The sequence below is a fragment of the Bombus fervidus genome, chromosome 15 (genome assembly GCF_041682495.2).
Source record: "Bombus fervidus isolate BK054 chromosome 15, iyBomFerv1, whole genome shotgun sequence".
Taxonomy (NCBI): domain Eukaryota; kingdom Metazoa; phylum Arthropoda; class Insecta; order Hymenoptera; family Apidae; genus Bombus; species Bombus fervidus.
The window spans coordinates 6,992,877-7,008,832 of record NC_091531.1 but is presented as its reverse complement, the minus strand read 5'-3'; the positions used below and the strand labels follow the sequence as shown (position 1 = coordinate 7,008,832).

General features: G+C 39.8%; 1 protein-coding gene and 1 long non-coding RNA gene across 4 annotated transcripts in view; one reads left to right on the top strand and one right to left on the bottom strand.

Annotated features, from left to right (window-relative positions):
* The window catches only part of LOC139994936 (uncharacterized), a 70,760-nt gene that overhangs the window by 14,594 nt on the left and 40,210 nt on the right, over positions 1-15,956 (bottom strand). The gene's annotated exons all lie outside the window — the stretch shown is intronic.
* LOC139994772 (uncharacterized) lies at positions 1,012-14,521 on the top strand. Its single transcript, XR_011801719.1, has 3 exons — positions 1,012-1,840; positions 12,741-12,965; positions 13,066-14,521. It is a non-coding gene; the product is annotated as an uncharacterized lncRNA (long non-coding RNA).

Genomic DNA, 15,956 nt, shown 5'->3' with positions numbered 1-15,956 from the left:
ACGAGAGCGAACATTGGAATCTTTGCTGGCAGTCATTAAATCAAGAGGGCACCGTGTAACACGAGTTCCTCCGTCAAATGAGACTAACAGTTCCTGCAACTCCTGTTACGTCTCTGATTATCCAAATTCGGCCAAATTCACAGTGGTTAACGAAACACAGAATCTCTCGTTAATCGCGTAGAACTAATCTTGCAAGTAGATACAAAGACTAAGCGAGCCAACAAGAGAAAGAGATAGAGAGAGAAAGTTAGCTATCCGTAGCTAGTAGTTTCCTTTGTCGTGCAACATCAAAGGTCGAACTTGCAGTTGATGGAATCTGCGCTCGATGTGGCTTCCAAGAAATTGTCATCCCAAGTATCCCTCTGCGTCTTTTACCTATCAGTCGTTCTGACTAAGCGAACCATCCTATCGACCAAAGTCAAGGGGGCTAATTAATCCATCGAACGAACGCGATAAACGCGGAGATTCGGACTGTCGACCAGCGTGGCGCGTCTCTGTTACCACGCGATAAACCTTTCGGATTATACACGGATACGAGCCACACGGGCGCCATCTTAATCCAAGATGGAGGCCTTTAAAGCGATCAGACACGGGTGGCACGTATCGAATGAGAGAAAAAAAAGAAAGAGCGAGAGAAAAAAGACGAGAAATCCACGTGGACAATTGGATCTCTCCAGGATCGTGTCTCCCCGGAGGAAGCCCTGCCCTTTCGTCGAAGGGTCGGTGAAACGACAAATGAAACGCGGCCCATGCACAGAATAGGGAAGCTGGAGAGAGAGAGAGTGAGTGAGTGAGAGAGAGAGAGAGAGAGAGAGAGAGAGAGAGAGAGAAAGAGGGAGAAAGGGAATGTCGCAGGTGTCATCGCGGTAACTCCATCGGTGTCTGGACAGTCGGTTAATTTCTTCGTGGTGTTGTTTTACGGAAATCGTACACGTACGTTCCGTGAGCGAAGCCAGCTAAATGCCAGCCAGCATCGGCTATCTGCTACCATTTGGCCATTGCAAAGGGCAAGCGGTGTCGTATGTCTCGAGTTACCAGGTCGTGGCAATGAGAACCTTCGATGACAAAGGGAGACACGCGACTGTTTACTGTCGGCGGTCTTCGACATCGTCTTACGTTTCCACATCGTGGCTAACAGCGACATCAGCTTACTAAACGAGTTGTTTTTATCGTCGAAACGCTTCGTTCGGTCCCACAAGGATACGTCTTGTCTATGTTATTGGCTTGGCAACTAAGTGATTGCGGACAATATCATTAGGTGGTAATGACAAAATCCGCAATCACTTAGTTGCCAAGTCAATGCCATCGAATCTTCGACGAAACGAACGAAACGAAGAGTAGTCGTGGAGGGCGGACGCTGTAAGTGGCAGAATCGAAGGATTTTGATGATTTTATTGCCAACCCGATAATATCTTAGATAATATCGTAAGCATCGTCCAGCGTGTAGCCACGCGGCTGAAAGTCTACAAAGTGAAAAGCTTGGTGACGACTGCGAGTCACAGACTGGGAGTCAGTGAATCGATTGAAGAGTAAAGGAGGGAGGTGTATCGATATCGAGGGAAACCATAAGTCAAGAGAGAAAACGAGAAGCTCCATCGGGTCTTTTTTACCCTCCAATTCGCCTCACGCGCCCTTTGGTCACGTGTGGCCGTGGAACAAGAAAGAAAAAAGGAAGAAAGGAGACGTTTTAATAATAGTAATAAACGACACCAGAGATAGGGTGGCTCTCGGTTTCCTTTTTCGTTGCGAGATCGATGACCGTTTCGTGGGACATAGTAAATTTACGTGCGGTCATAGGGGAACCCCCGGTGAACGTGCACTTTTCAAGCCAAATAAGCAGGTATGTGCCGTCGATAGAGGGAATGTAACGAGTTTATAAACTAATCGATCGAGTGGATCCCAAGGATTGGCTGTGTAAGATCTGATATAGGAATATCGAACGAATTTTATACGTTAAACAATCAAATTAGAATAATTGTTAGTTTCACAAATAATTGTACGTATTTAGCAAGCTATTTTTATTTTTTATTTTTTTTTTTCACACGGTTCTTTATTCCAGAAGTAACTGTACTTCTTAACACTTAGCCAACCGAATGGGAAGATACTTTTTTTTTTTTTTTTGTTATTATTATCAGTTATTGTTTAGCTGGAATTGCCCTCAATTAATCGCGCCACTTTTTCTGCTTTTATAAAGTGCAGTATATAATAAAATACAGCAATCCGGTGGTGTTAAAATTAATTAAAAAGTTACAATATCAGTTATGACCAAATAAAGTTATAACATAAACGATACCACACTGTAAAAAAATATTAAAATGCATTATGAATTTGTAATTTCACGTTCAGGTCGTGTTATATATCTTTATGACTGGGCACTATATGAGTGGAAAGAACCGATATCAGTAGCAAACTTCCATCGTGTAAAAATACACGCTTCGTTGTCGTCGTGTGAAATTTTTAAAAGCGGCCTGGTAATTATTATTTTGTTTCTGCACTTTGTCCCGCTATCCAGTTACTTCGCCTACTTAATCTCTGCTTCTTGATAATCTCATTACAACGACTGCACACAAATGATCCTCGCTGTTCGTTCCAAAGCAAACGAATACAATAGAATTAACAACGAATCGATCGACTGTGACAATGTCCTGGACAATGGCAAGGTCAAACTCGTCGCACGAGCTCTATCGATCCTTTGTTTATCTATCGGTGATCTAACTTGGATCATGGTCGGTCGCAAGCTCGATTTAAACCACGAAGCGAGAACAATTCCACTGTGCCGGTTGGTAACTAAGTGATTGCAGATTTTGTTATTACCATCACTGTTACGCCACGAGGCTTAGTATAGGCCGTATTTCTAACCGTCGCTCGCGGTCCTACAGCGTCGCAGACAGATCGTCTGATCTGCACGACGAAAAATATACAATGTATCGACGAGCGCATAGTTGTTGCCAAGCAGCGAGTTCCAGAAACGTCGATTTCGGTCTGTTATTTCATGCACACAAAGAAGGTGGCATACGTGATATCATAGGCGCGAACTGTGGCGTGACTCGAGCGTGGTGGGGGTCGTCTCCCCGAGTAGACAAAGAAATGATCGAAGGGCAATCAGTCTCATTTCGAACATTCTAACAGCATACATCGAGAGGTCTGACGAATAAAGTTGCTAAGTCTAACGAATATATCGAGAGATATCACAAAGTCGGTCGAATTTCTGTAACACATTAACTGTATTTATCGTAAAATAATTTGTGACGTTCTTTATTATATGCATTATTGTTAAATATACAAGCTATATTAACCTGTTAATACAGTGTGAAATTCATTGAACTACCTCCGTTATCTTAACCGAAACAGGGGAACGACTAATTCGCGGTGTCGATTATACGAATCGTAGCGAGAATTTACGCTTCTCGCTGACGCGTTGACGGTCGTAACAACCACCTAATGACAAAATCCGCAATTACTTAGTTGCCAACCCAATAGAAGACACAGAAGCTCGAAGGGCAAAGTGTACGTACGTCCGGGGCACACAGATTACGCTACAACGATTCCGCATACCGCGACCTCGTTCTCCCGCAATAATTAACTCTTTAACTATGTAATTAGTTCTAGAGAGTAGCACGATACTCGATAACGCGTTACAACCACCGAGGCAACTTCCCTCTATTAAAATAATATTTTCACCGATCTGTGTCAACCCCATCCCTTCGCCTGTTCCTCCAGCAACGACCAAGATCCCGCAGATTCGCATTCGAATCGTTTCCAAGCCGAAGGGCACGAGGTATTCGGGTTAACCGTCGCTTATCCCGCCACTGTTCCCAAGTGTCCTCTCATCAAACAGCTCGCAGCTGTTCAAAATTTGACAACGCTGATTTTCCAGATCGAAAATTTTCCGGTATGAAATTTTCCTCGGACCACGTTTCCCCGATAGGATTTCACCCAGAAGACGCAAGTTTTCGCGAAATCGACCAGACTGTTTCGAAGTTTTGATCGCTGCCGTGAAGTGACGTTAGGCTACGTTGGCTGTAGGAATTTGTTACGTAGAAAATGGGATTTAACGACGCTGATAATTAGATCGAAGGACGAACGACGCAAATACCAAAACTGGCACTTTTCTTTCCGTTGGAAATCCTCGTTTTTACTGTTCGAGTTATTTTGTAGGTTAGAATGTTTTTATTGTTAAATCTAATTGTTCCAATAGACAAATAATTGGCCATAAGGATATAAATTGCTAGAAACTAATAATAATTGCAAAAAGTAATTACGAACATCTATAAATTGCTCGATGATTTGTGAACCAGCAGTCAGTCACATTCGCTCAGCGTTAGACGCGAAATTTGCAGAAATCTGTCCTCGTTAAATTTATCGAAAATTAACTAAAATTATCTATCTGCTATCGACTAATGTCCAAAGAATAAAAAAGACGAATGAATATTCCATTCGGTATTCGGAACGACCGTTTGACCATCTACTTCTGTTACGATGTATACGTACATTGACGTAAAATGGAAGGGCGTTATGGCGGTTGTCGTGATAAAAGGGCAAGAAAACAGGAGTCTGCTCTTTTTTGCGGCTCCAGTTCGAATTCCATCGAGGAAGAACACGTTTTTTCACTTTTTTCTCTTTGCAGAATTTCTCGCTTCTGCCACCTAATATAACTTAGCCTAACCTATACGAGGCGAATTGTACAACATAACCTCTTCCATTATTTTCGTTCTTAGTCAACCGATCGATACGTTTTTTGCCACAAAATGATACGAGCCTGTCGATGGACCTCCAAGCTGACGATTTTGTGTCCTTTCTTTTTATATCTGTTTTTATGTCTCTGTTAATATCGTAAGTGGGTTGCAGCAAAGTGTTGCTACAGTTCATGTTCGATATATCGGGTGTCCCGTTTGAAGTTTCGCACGCAGTTATCTTCCACAGAAGCTATAGGTCGTTTCAAAAAGTGTCTCGAACGAAACTTGACCTGTTTCGAGAGGAACGTCTTATGGTGGTTAGAAATCTCCTTGGGGTGACCGTGTTTCTCAGATTTCAGAATGGTCTTTGTTTTTTTTTTTATACACAACTGTATCCTTTTTACTTAGTCGTTTCGCGACGAGCAGAGTAGTACAATACCGACCGAAATTAGTGCTGGCTCTTTACATTGGATGTTAATTAGCAACTTTATTTGAACGAACAAACGAATATAACAATTTCGTGTAACATATTTCGGAGCCACGTCATTTATTTTATTGTTTTCCCTGTTGTTTTGCTGTTTTATTGTGTTCGCATGTTAATAATATACTTTATATTGATAGTGTTACATCAGACTGTCGAAAGTTACTTTCTAGGGTTGATATTTTGTTTCTCAGTTAAGTAAATGATTTTGTTTTCTCATATAGTCTATTAAGTTTTGTTAGCAGTTTTGCAATTTTCTTTGTATATTATATACATTATAATCTATAAAATTCCCGCGTGTTTGTTAGTATCGAGTATCCAACTCCGTCCAGCACTGACCGATCAACCGTCGACCGGCACGAACGAAACCTTCTTTATCTGTAGGTTCAATCTGTTGGCGATTGAAATTAAATTAGATGTTCATTTGATCTTCCTTCTATCTTTTGCCAAGGAGAAATGTCTGAAATTTCAAAACAGAAAAAAGGAAAATGGGCAGAGGCGAACATGAATGCAGCTTTGAAGCTACTTTTCGAAAATAAAAGGGCTCAGAGACGGCTAGACACCCGTCGGATAACTAAGAAAATATTAATTATTTCACTTGCAATATATGTAAAAATAAAATTCAAATAAAAATCTGTATTTAGAAGAATCGATTAATTAAATAATTGGCCGCTATTGGACGATAATTTTAAGCGGGACATTTCAAATGCGTAATTTTGTAAAACGTCTAAGTATAAAGTCAATAATCTTTATCATCTTAATAATCTTTATTGATTCGTCGATGGACGAAGACCACACAACTGGTCTTTCCAATGTTAACACTTCGCTTCACGAATCTCCATGACAAAAGCGCTCTTATAAGTCAAGACCGCATGAATATTAAGTATTCCAAATCGAATCTCGTAATAGGTAGAAAAGCAAGGGTGAAGTTTCGGGAGAGGGGCGGGGGGGTCAGTGAATGGCGAACTCGCCATGTAGAAGCGTAGCACGAGGATCTCTAGAAATTCCGAAATCCCACTGTAGAGCACGTCCCATGTGTCGACGACCCTCGACGCGTTACGTGTCAGCTCGCAACACCCTTTATTACTCGTCACCGTTTAAGCGGTCGAAAGCACGCGACGTCTTCCCCGTTATTACCGCGAGACGCCGTAGAGAAAACTTTGGGACGCGCGACGCTGAGAAATTGTATCGTCTCGTTGCGTCTGTCTTGTCGTTGACCTGTTTCGAGTCGGAGAAAAATTGTCGTCCTTCCGGTGACTGGTTGCTTGTACAATTATATGAGATTTGTACAGGTTAGGTGTCGAACTGGTGGCTCCTTCTCCTCTTCGCTTGTTCGTTATTTTCACAACTTAATGTGCCCCTCGTCGTGTGTCAAATTGGAACAATGGTAAAACATCAATGAAATAAAAGGATAAATAATTGATTTTGCTCTTTTCCGTTCGCATACATTCACACTAATTTTCCTTCAGAAGTATCGGATTTCAATCGCACGTCAAAGTCGACAAGTTTCAGAAAAATTGTTTTATAAATAGCCGAATAACATAATCCTTTATCGGAAAAATCTGGCGTCGAATCGACACGAGAGACGAATGAGAGATACGTATATATAATGGTTGCTAGCTCGTTCATAGTGAGGTTAGGTTGGACTTACTTATACTATATCTAGTAGAATAAGGGACTCATATCTTCACATGAGGGTCTTATATAGATGTGTGTATGTATATGTAGAAGTAGCTAGCCTGCTCATAGTGGGAGAATCAGTTAACTGAGAGTAGGACTGACAGTCAGACTCCTGAATAAGCTCGAAGCTTCTAGATAATCAGAGTAATTCGGCAGAAATTGACTGGTTAGATCATATTTTTAAACGTATTTTGGAACACGCGAGATCTAGGTTAGAACTATTTTAATCTAGCTTCGATAGATTACTGCTGGAAAGTACCAGGACATTTATTTAATTTTAATTAGATGTATCTTTATTTTCAGAATTATAGACCAACTAATCCACTATGATCGTACATACATTGTGGAACATTTTGGAATTACAATTAGGTCCTAATATACATCAGATATCGATCCGACCCAAAGTTAATTTCTATAGATTTCAGAGTAACATAGACTTGAAGCAGACCTAACTGAAGATCCGGCTGAGATTCTATGTAGACATAATTCAGATCTGACAGCATATATACTTAGCTCTGTCTTGAAAATTCTAACGTGGATTTAACATAAATTTACCATAAATAACAGACTCACTATATAAAGAGATATAATTTAAAATCAAATATAATATTAACTCGGTACAGGTTTATCTCAAACTTGAGTCACTAACTTAGAGACTTAGCTAATAGGGGACTAATACAAATGAGTCAGACGCAATTCAGACCAAATGGAACTCTAATTCGAACTTAACTCGAGCCTAGTACAGCTTTACACTATAATTTCGTGTCCAGCATAAACACAGCATAGCCTAACACTCTAACGTGGTCTCTAACGTAAACCTAACATCCCATAAACCATAAGTCTACCACTGTAACCCAGACCTAACATCGTGATTCAAACCTAATCTAGATCAAACATCGTAACTTGACCATTGAACAAACTCTAGATTCTAATCCGCGTCAATGTAAGTTACCTCGAGTTAAAACAAGACTTAATGCTACAGGACAATGAAGTGGGCTAAGATTATTCGGTGGAACCGTCGGAAGAACTATTTCGATCGGTCGTGTACGATATTAAATGGTGGCTTCGTACCCGCAGCATTTGTTATTCCGTGATTTTTATCGGTGTATAAATGACTCACTCGATACTTCCTAGTCCGAAAGGAAGAAAAAAAGGAACGTGACTCAGCCGTGGCTAGCTGTTCCCCGCCCTAGCAATTCGGTTAGCCCTCTGGCGTTCCGCTAAAACGATAATAACGCCCAGTAAAAACGGTAATTCCGATCGAGTATCGGAGGACCTATATCCGATTAGCTGTTCCGAGACGAAATGCGTGAAACGATCGCTAGAAACGTCCAGTGGATCACGTTACACTATCTCATAAACGAGGTAAAGTATAGATATACGATTCTTTTTGTTCTTGTCCCACGATTTCTAGGGATTTCGCAGTTTGTTTTTCTACCAAGAAAAGTTTTACAGGAATATAGAAATTTGTTACCGAGAAATATTTCATTGGGGTTTCAGAATTCCTACGTCATTTCAACTTCGTTTTCTTCCTCTCTTCCTACCAAGAAATTATTTATGAGTTTCTTTTTTAAAGGTAAGAGATCGCGCACAGGGTTTGAGAATTTTTTGTATATTCCATACTTCCAATTTTTGTTTCACCCTGCTCCTCCCTTTCTTTTCGAGTCGATTTGAATTCCAATACGAACGTTGCCGCAGAATGGAATAAAATTTTTATATCGAGGCAGATTACTGAATTATCAACGTAGCGATATGCTAAAATATTCTTGTAATAAATATTGCAAATGTTATATTATATGGAATATTAAATGTTACGAATAATTTATCAGAGAATCAGTACATGACGATCGAAAATCAGGTAAATCAATATTCATCAACGAAGAATAATTACGATTTCTATAAAAATTCCCTCCATAATAGGAAGCATAAATAATCTGTATAAATATTATCGCGCAAACATATTCGATGATTCATATATTCGAAAATTTCACCAGAACTGTTCGAATATTTTTCAATAATTTACAAATCCGTTTCATCTTTGCTTCAAACACGTTGTTCGTGTAAAATCCCATAAAATGCATTAAACGCAAGCTTCTTATCAAACTTACTAGTCGTACCTAATTTACTAGATTCGAACCCAGTCGGTCAATGTAGAAGCCTACTTTTGCAACGTACTAAGCTCCATTAACGATATATACATCAAACTCAAAGTATAGCGAAAACAGATTGGGGTAACAGATTTATCCGGCAGATTGGACAATTGTCGCGCGTTTGAATATGAATAAATATGGAAAATAGACTTAAGTCGTTTAAAGCCAGTTCGATCAATTTTCTTTTTCCTCTTCAATCGTTCCTTTTTCTCTATTTTTATTTAATTCCACAGCGAACCTTTTTCTCTTTTTCTCACGGATTTCGCGTCCCTCTTTTACATTGGTCTGATATCGAATCACGCTGCCCATAAATTCCCCCGGCATTATTTAATTAAAGCCCTTCCCGCTGTGTAATTTATATATTTATGCTCGGTACTTTTATTTAAGAGATCTTATTTATTGGGCCACGCGTTTATAGGCTGGGAAAATTATCGATATTTTTTTATCCTACCCCTCCACCTTCACCTCTTGGTCTTTCGATTTTCGGTCGTTAAACGCTCGCCAACGTTACCCAATTGGGAACAGTCGTAACTGCGTAGAGTTTTCGAAACAAATCCAAACGCGCGAAGTAATTTTCGGAGGCTTCGTTATATGCGACCTCGTTTTTCAAATGTTTTTTTCATAGATTCCGCGGCGCGTTTGTTAGGTACAAAATTTGGTTGACTCGTTGAGGAACAAGCACCGAAACAATTTAGAACAGTTTGAAATAGCTTGAAAGTCGAGCAGAATCTAAAAAACCGTGCGGTATCCACAAGAAACAAAAAAAGTACCTAAATCAAAAGAAATAGGTTATTTGTAAGAAACTATGCAGCGTTTCTTTTATGCTTAAAAAATTTGCTTCGACCTGTATACCGGAGTACATTTCCGGTTGAGAACTTCCGGTAGGATAGCGGAAGGGTTAAGGATCGGTGGAATTCGGTTCGATTTAAATGTCAAATGAAACCCGGTAGCGAGACCGTCTTATCGGCTGATCCTTTAAGCAGACATTTAAATCTCCTGTCTTTCGTATCCGGGGCCCGATTGTTCGGCTCTTTGCCCGTTGTTAGCTCTTAATCGCGCGTCTCGATTGGCCCGCGCGCGACTCTAAATCCCACCGTTGAAGAATTAAACCGTGACGCGTTTCCTTCGGGGGATTAATCCGTCGACCAGCTTTGCGAAAAACTTCAATCCCCGGGTAATCGTCCGACCACGGGACAGACTACGACTTCCGACGAATTACCAACGAATCTTTACCCTGTCGGAGCTAATCGAACCTTAAGTTAGAGGTGAATTCACCTGGATCGATATCGAACGCTGGAAAAAGTCACTAGATCAGATTACCGACCGAGTCTTCATAGGGATGTAGGCATTATTTGATCCTATTAGTTAATCACACTGCTAGATTATACTCTGCGCTAGTGGTTTTTAATCATTCATGAATCACGTCACCGATTTATCAGAGATAAATTGATTTATGTTAATGCGACCTAACCTAAAATTGCTGGATCATATATGTAGTAAGTCAAAGATATAAATGTAGTCCATTTCTTATACGATATCGGATACTGAAAAATGTCACTAGACCAGATTATCCAACGAATGTTATTTTTTCGAGCTGAAAACGGAGGAGGGGAGCTGCCTGTAACCTAACCTAATCTGATATTACTTTGATTTCGACACTGTTTCGCAGACTAAAAAGATATGAAGAAGTTTAATCTATGAAGAAAGGTCGCAATCTTATTAGAATTTTATCTGTACCTTCTACGGAGGAAGAAAGTATGTAATACTACTTTAATACTCTACCCTTGGATTAGAAAAAATGCCATTTTTCTAGATGAAAAGAAGGGCGTACCAGTGGCCATTTTCATCGAACAATTCGACGATTCCATCTCCCCTTGGTAGCCGTCATTCGTTCACTTACGGTGCAGCCGGTTTATCATAACAAAAGTTTCTCGATAAAAATTCCCCCAGGCGACGCGAGACTCGAGCTATCCCGTTTTTATTTATTCACAACGTTCCCCCTCTAATTGCGCCTTCCTCGGATATTACGCATTCATGCCTCGAAAGATGCTTGGAATATCTGAAGATATCCAGAGATTACGCGATGCTGGGAAACGGACGAACCGCTCGACGATTCCGCGGCTTTAACTAATACGGCTGAAACCGTATTATCGAACCGACAGAACGGCAGGCGTCTTGGATTCTTTGAGAAATATCTGACGTATCATCGCAGATTTATCCGAGCATTGCTGAAGAAAAGATTCGATGCAGCTTTATCGACGTGCCTGTACATCTATAAGAAAATTATTAGGAGAAATCGAGATTTTTGGTGGTTAAATTATTCCTCCTCTTTAAAGAATATTACTTGGATATATATATATAGTGTGTCTGGGAATTTTTTAATCGGAAGATTATTAAAAAATTCTACGTATATGTGATTTATTTAAGTATCAGTACTTTTGAGGAATAGCTAGAGAAATTAATTTAGCCAGCAGAGGTTAAATTTCGGAGAAAAAGAACGTGAATTGATAACGTGGATTAAATTCAGTCAAGCTTCACTGAAAGGGAAACTTCTAACCTATTTAGGAAAAAATGAAAAAAAAAGCTAGAGCCCAGTTTTGAGCCTGGTCTCAAAATTAGGTTTCGTTCTCAAGTACAGCAGTGACAACCAATCGTCTTGGGACCGTGTTTGGTAAGCTATCAATGAGACTTGTAGAAAATCCCTTGTATTTTTCTTCTACGTTAGATTTATACAAGACAACAAAGATCCTAACCTGACACGGAATATCGAGATTCTGAACTCGGTAGTCTGCCAAGATAATCATGTTATCTGTCACTCCACAAACCCACATTTAAGAACTCCTATGTAGCTATATCGACTGTAAACTGACAAGGCAAAGTCTCAACCATCTACCGGGGAATTCCAGTAGTAATTAACTCTCCGCCATCTTGAGGATTATACTTAGACGTTTTAAACCATCTACCCGGCCGAGACTCTTTCGACCATCGACAGAGGATCGTTTACAAACTTCTCTCGAAGTGAAATGAGGCTTGTACTCGAGTCTGAATAAATGCAAACCAGAGCTTAAGGAACTTTAGCTATAAATCTGAAAAAAAAAAAAAAAAAAAAAGAAAACGTCTTCATCAGAGGTATCGCCAATATTTCTGAGGATGCTTCTTTCTGATTTTTAACGAAATCTGTCTGCTTGGATAATCGAGTGGCTCTTTAAAGAACCAGTACATTAGGGAAAGCTGGAAGAGTGGGGTGCCTAACCTCAAAAAGGGCTAGGTTTAAATTTGAATAAGAATGTTCGACAGTATCGTTAGAAGAAGCAAGAGGATTTTTGAAGGTGGAGAAGAGGTAGAATAACGTGGATGGTCGACAATGGGGATCGATCGGAAATCGATAAAGACAAGGATAGAAGGACATATAACGTGTGTCGTTCTACCTGCGTGCGTCCATTGACGACGCGCGGCCGGCAACAATGCTAAATCACCGGATACGTCGCATCCGCCAAAACTTATCGTTCCACGGCCGGAATTTCCTTCCTTCCTCCCCCTGTCCAACCTTCCAATCGAATTAGGATCCTATAATGGCCGACTGGTAAAACCTAACCTATGACCGTAATTTCGTTATACAGGATGTTTACGAAATGATGATCTATGTCTCATTAAGGGCGGATTCTCGTGTAACTACAATGAAAGCTAGTGATTTTTAAGAATCTTTTCCAGACTAACTTTTGGTTATATTATATTGGATACGTTGGTATGCAGCATGGCACCTGTTACAGTCATCAGAATGCAAAGTGCTAACTTGTCGTAAAAAAAAGCCTTCGAGGAGACATGGATGAACCGTTAAAATATCGTGTTGATAGCGAGAGACGAAGGTAAAACGAACTGCAGGAGCAGACTCGTTCATCGCCTGGAGTTGCTGCTCGAATCGAGGCTCAATTTCTCGTCGACGGGAGAAGAGTGTGGCGCTCCTCGTTGCTGGCACACGTATCTATTTACAATGGCTCTTTTCTTTCCTTCTCTTCCTTCCCCGGTATTGTACAGTTCCGTTTAATCCGCTCGGTGGCGCTTCATCGACTTTTTTCAGCCGAACCACCCACTCACACTAGGAAGGTAGGAAGGAACGACGACGTTGGCACGTCGCAACAGCCGAGTAACTGCAACGTAGCGCCGCAATCGGATCGGTAATTAAACCGGCGAACCGGGTATCCCCGGCAAACTGCAAAGCTTTTCCGGCTGGATGCCCATGGTCGGATGTAGGAAAAACAAAAAGGAATCTATTCCATTACACCGTCTGTTTGATGCTGGCTGGCTGTCCGCGCTAAATCGATCCCTTTGCTCCTTAGCCGTGTTCATCGAAGTTTCCAAGGATCGAACGAGACCTTGCCTCGTGTTTGGCCAGATTTTTTCTTTTTTTAGATATTTTGACTTTGGTAGTACGATTTTTTTGTAAATGGTTCCGTTTAGCAATTATTGCGCGATAAATGGGTGTATACGAAATGGACGATTAAAAAAGATAAGATCTGTTGTATCGGTAGATCATCGAACGATTATCATTCATCGATAACAGATGAACTTTCATCTAGGTGGTTGAAAAAAGAATTATAAAAGATAAAGAAGCACTTTAAAACGTAGTCTGAATTCGCACTCAACAAGAACAGACTAGGAATGAAACGTATAGGACAATCCCTAGTTCACTATTCTAAAGTATCAATTAGTAAATCAATTTTATTTTCGATCTATCCACTTTAAGTATCCTCATACAGCAAATTAATGCAAATTAAGTGTATAAAATGTGTAAAAGGGTAGAGACAAAAGTATGAATCGGTCGAGATGATTTAAAGATGGTGGCCAAAGATGAACTTCGAGGTTAGGTGTGCTCTACCATCTTTCTCGCGAATACTCCTTTCTTCAAAGAATATTATTCTACCCCTTCGTATGATCAATATATATCGATAATAAAAGAACGAAAATAAATTGTGGCAATAAATATGATTAATAGCGGACTTAATGTACCCGAATAGAAGAGGCGGATTTTCATGAGTGGTAGTGAATGATATTTCACAGTTCTGATTCGTTTTAATGCATCGTGACAATGGTATACGCGTTTACAATAGAGTACGACCGTGGAGAGAATAGCCAGGAAAGCACAAAGGAAGCCACGGAATCACGTTGACGAAACGAGTAGGCTCGCTATATGGATGGCACAGACGAGTGGTCGAGCAGAGTTTGATTCCAAGTCCGTCACTATCTATCTCTTTTTTACTGACATTATCATATACTTAATCTATAAGCTTAACCTGTCCGATGATGGATGGAAAGCCTAGTTACGATCGTGTCATTCGCACGGAACGTTGCAACTAGCATGGTACCACTTTCGTTCATTCATCGTGAGGCGCTATCTATGCGAACATGGTAATCACGAGAGTCGCTCAAATGGCAACGGAGATACCGATCTGTAGATCTAATTATACAGTATACCTATATATACTACAACTAAAAATTATATGAACACTACGGTCGACTCGTATTAACAGTACATGTTACTAATGTATGAATTAATGACAAAGCAACGAAGAAATATGAATTATTAATATAAAGCTTTTATTTAAAATGATATAAAAATAGAGTTTCTAATCTCAGGGCGAAATAAATAGGGATAGTCTGTGACCTGCATAAGATTCTCTAAAAAATATTAAATGATTTTGGATATTATTCTTTAACAATAGTCAATTTGATAGGATCTTCTCTACTTTATCCATAGCTTGACAACGAAACGTGCCAATCTCTTTTATCGTACATGAACTTTGAGAAGTAAATTTTATCGAGCCATAATATTCTACGACAGCTCTAACGAAGAATGAAATCGTACTGTAAAGAGAATAAAATGATCATGTATCCTACTTTCGAGCGATAGTGTGCCTCGCTAGCTAGGGTAAGACAGTTGCACGTCAGATGTAACTAGTAGAGAAAGCTAATTAGTTAGATGTTACCAGCCATGTGATGGGATGTCGGTCTTCAAATGAAATTGGCCACGCCTACCGGTCAGTCAAAGAAGCCTGCCTCCTGCTCGATATCATCAGAATGGATCCTACGTATACGTCACCATATAATCTCTCTGAGTGGAGGGAGATAAAAACGGTTGAAAATGGTTGCACATCAGTCAAGGCGAAATTAAACCCCCTAAAGCAGCGCCACGTCTCGTAGCTCGTTTCAAGCGAACCTGACTGTGACTGAAGCCTAACATCGTTCGGGTGGGTCCTGTTTTCGAGTCTTTACAGTTCACCTTACGATGACGATCAGGCGAGCTACAGCTTTCTTCAGAAGGAGCGCTTGGAAATCCAAACACATCGGTGTACTTTGCATATATACCACAGTGAAAGGGACAAATTTTGAGGAGAAAATGTACCTTAAAAATTTTGAGGTTAGATGACAATCGAAACGTTCGTGGAAAGTGCCTTAAAAATTTTGAGGTTAGATGACAATCGAAACGTTCGTGGAAACTGCCTTAAAAATTTTGAGGTTAGATGACAATCGAAACGTTCGTGGAAACTTTTACTAGATCAGAATTAAAAACGCGCACTGTCACTGTATCGAGTGTCTGCCAGATTTGCGTCAACTAATGACTGAAAATTGTAATTAATGTAAAATCAGGCTATTAATCATGATTACTGGTTATTTAATAATCAGATCTGATCATTGATTAACGAGTAAGGGAAAAAATGAAAAGTTGTTGTAACCAATGGTCATGATTACATTTATTAATCATTCATCGTGAAACTATTAAACTTTTTATCGTGATTTAATGTGTAGTATTTCCGTAATAACAATGCTATGAATATTTTAGATCTATCAAATAGCATAGTGTTAGGCAATCGAAATTATACAATTTTCAAAATGTACAGATTGCAGAAGCTTATAAAATATAAATTTGTCATTGAATGATTAAAAAATTACTGATTAAAAATTACACATACA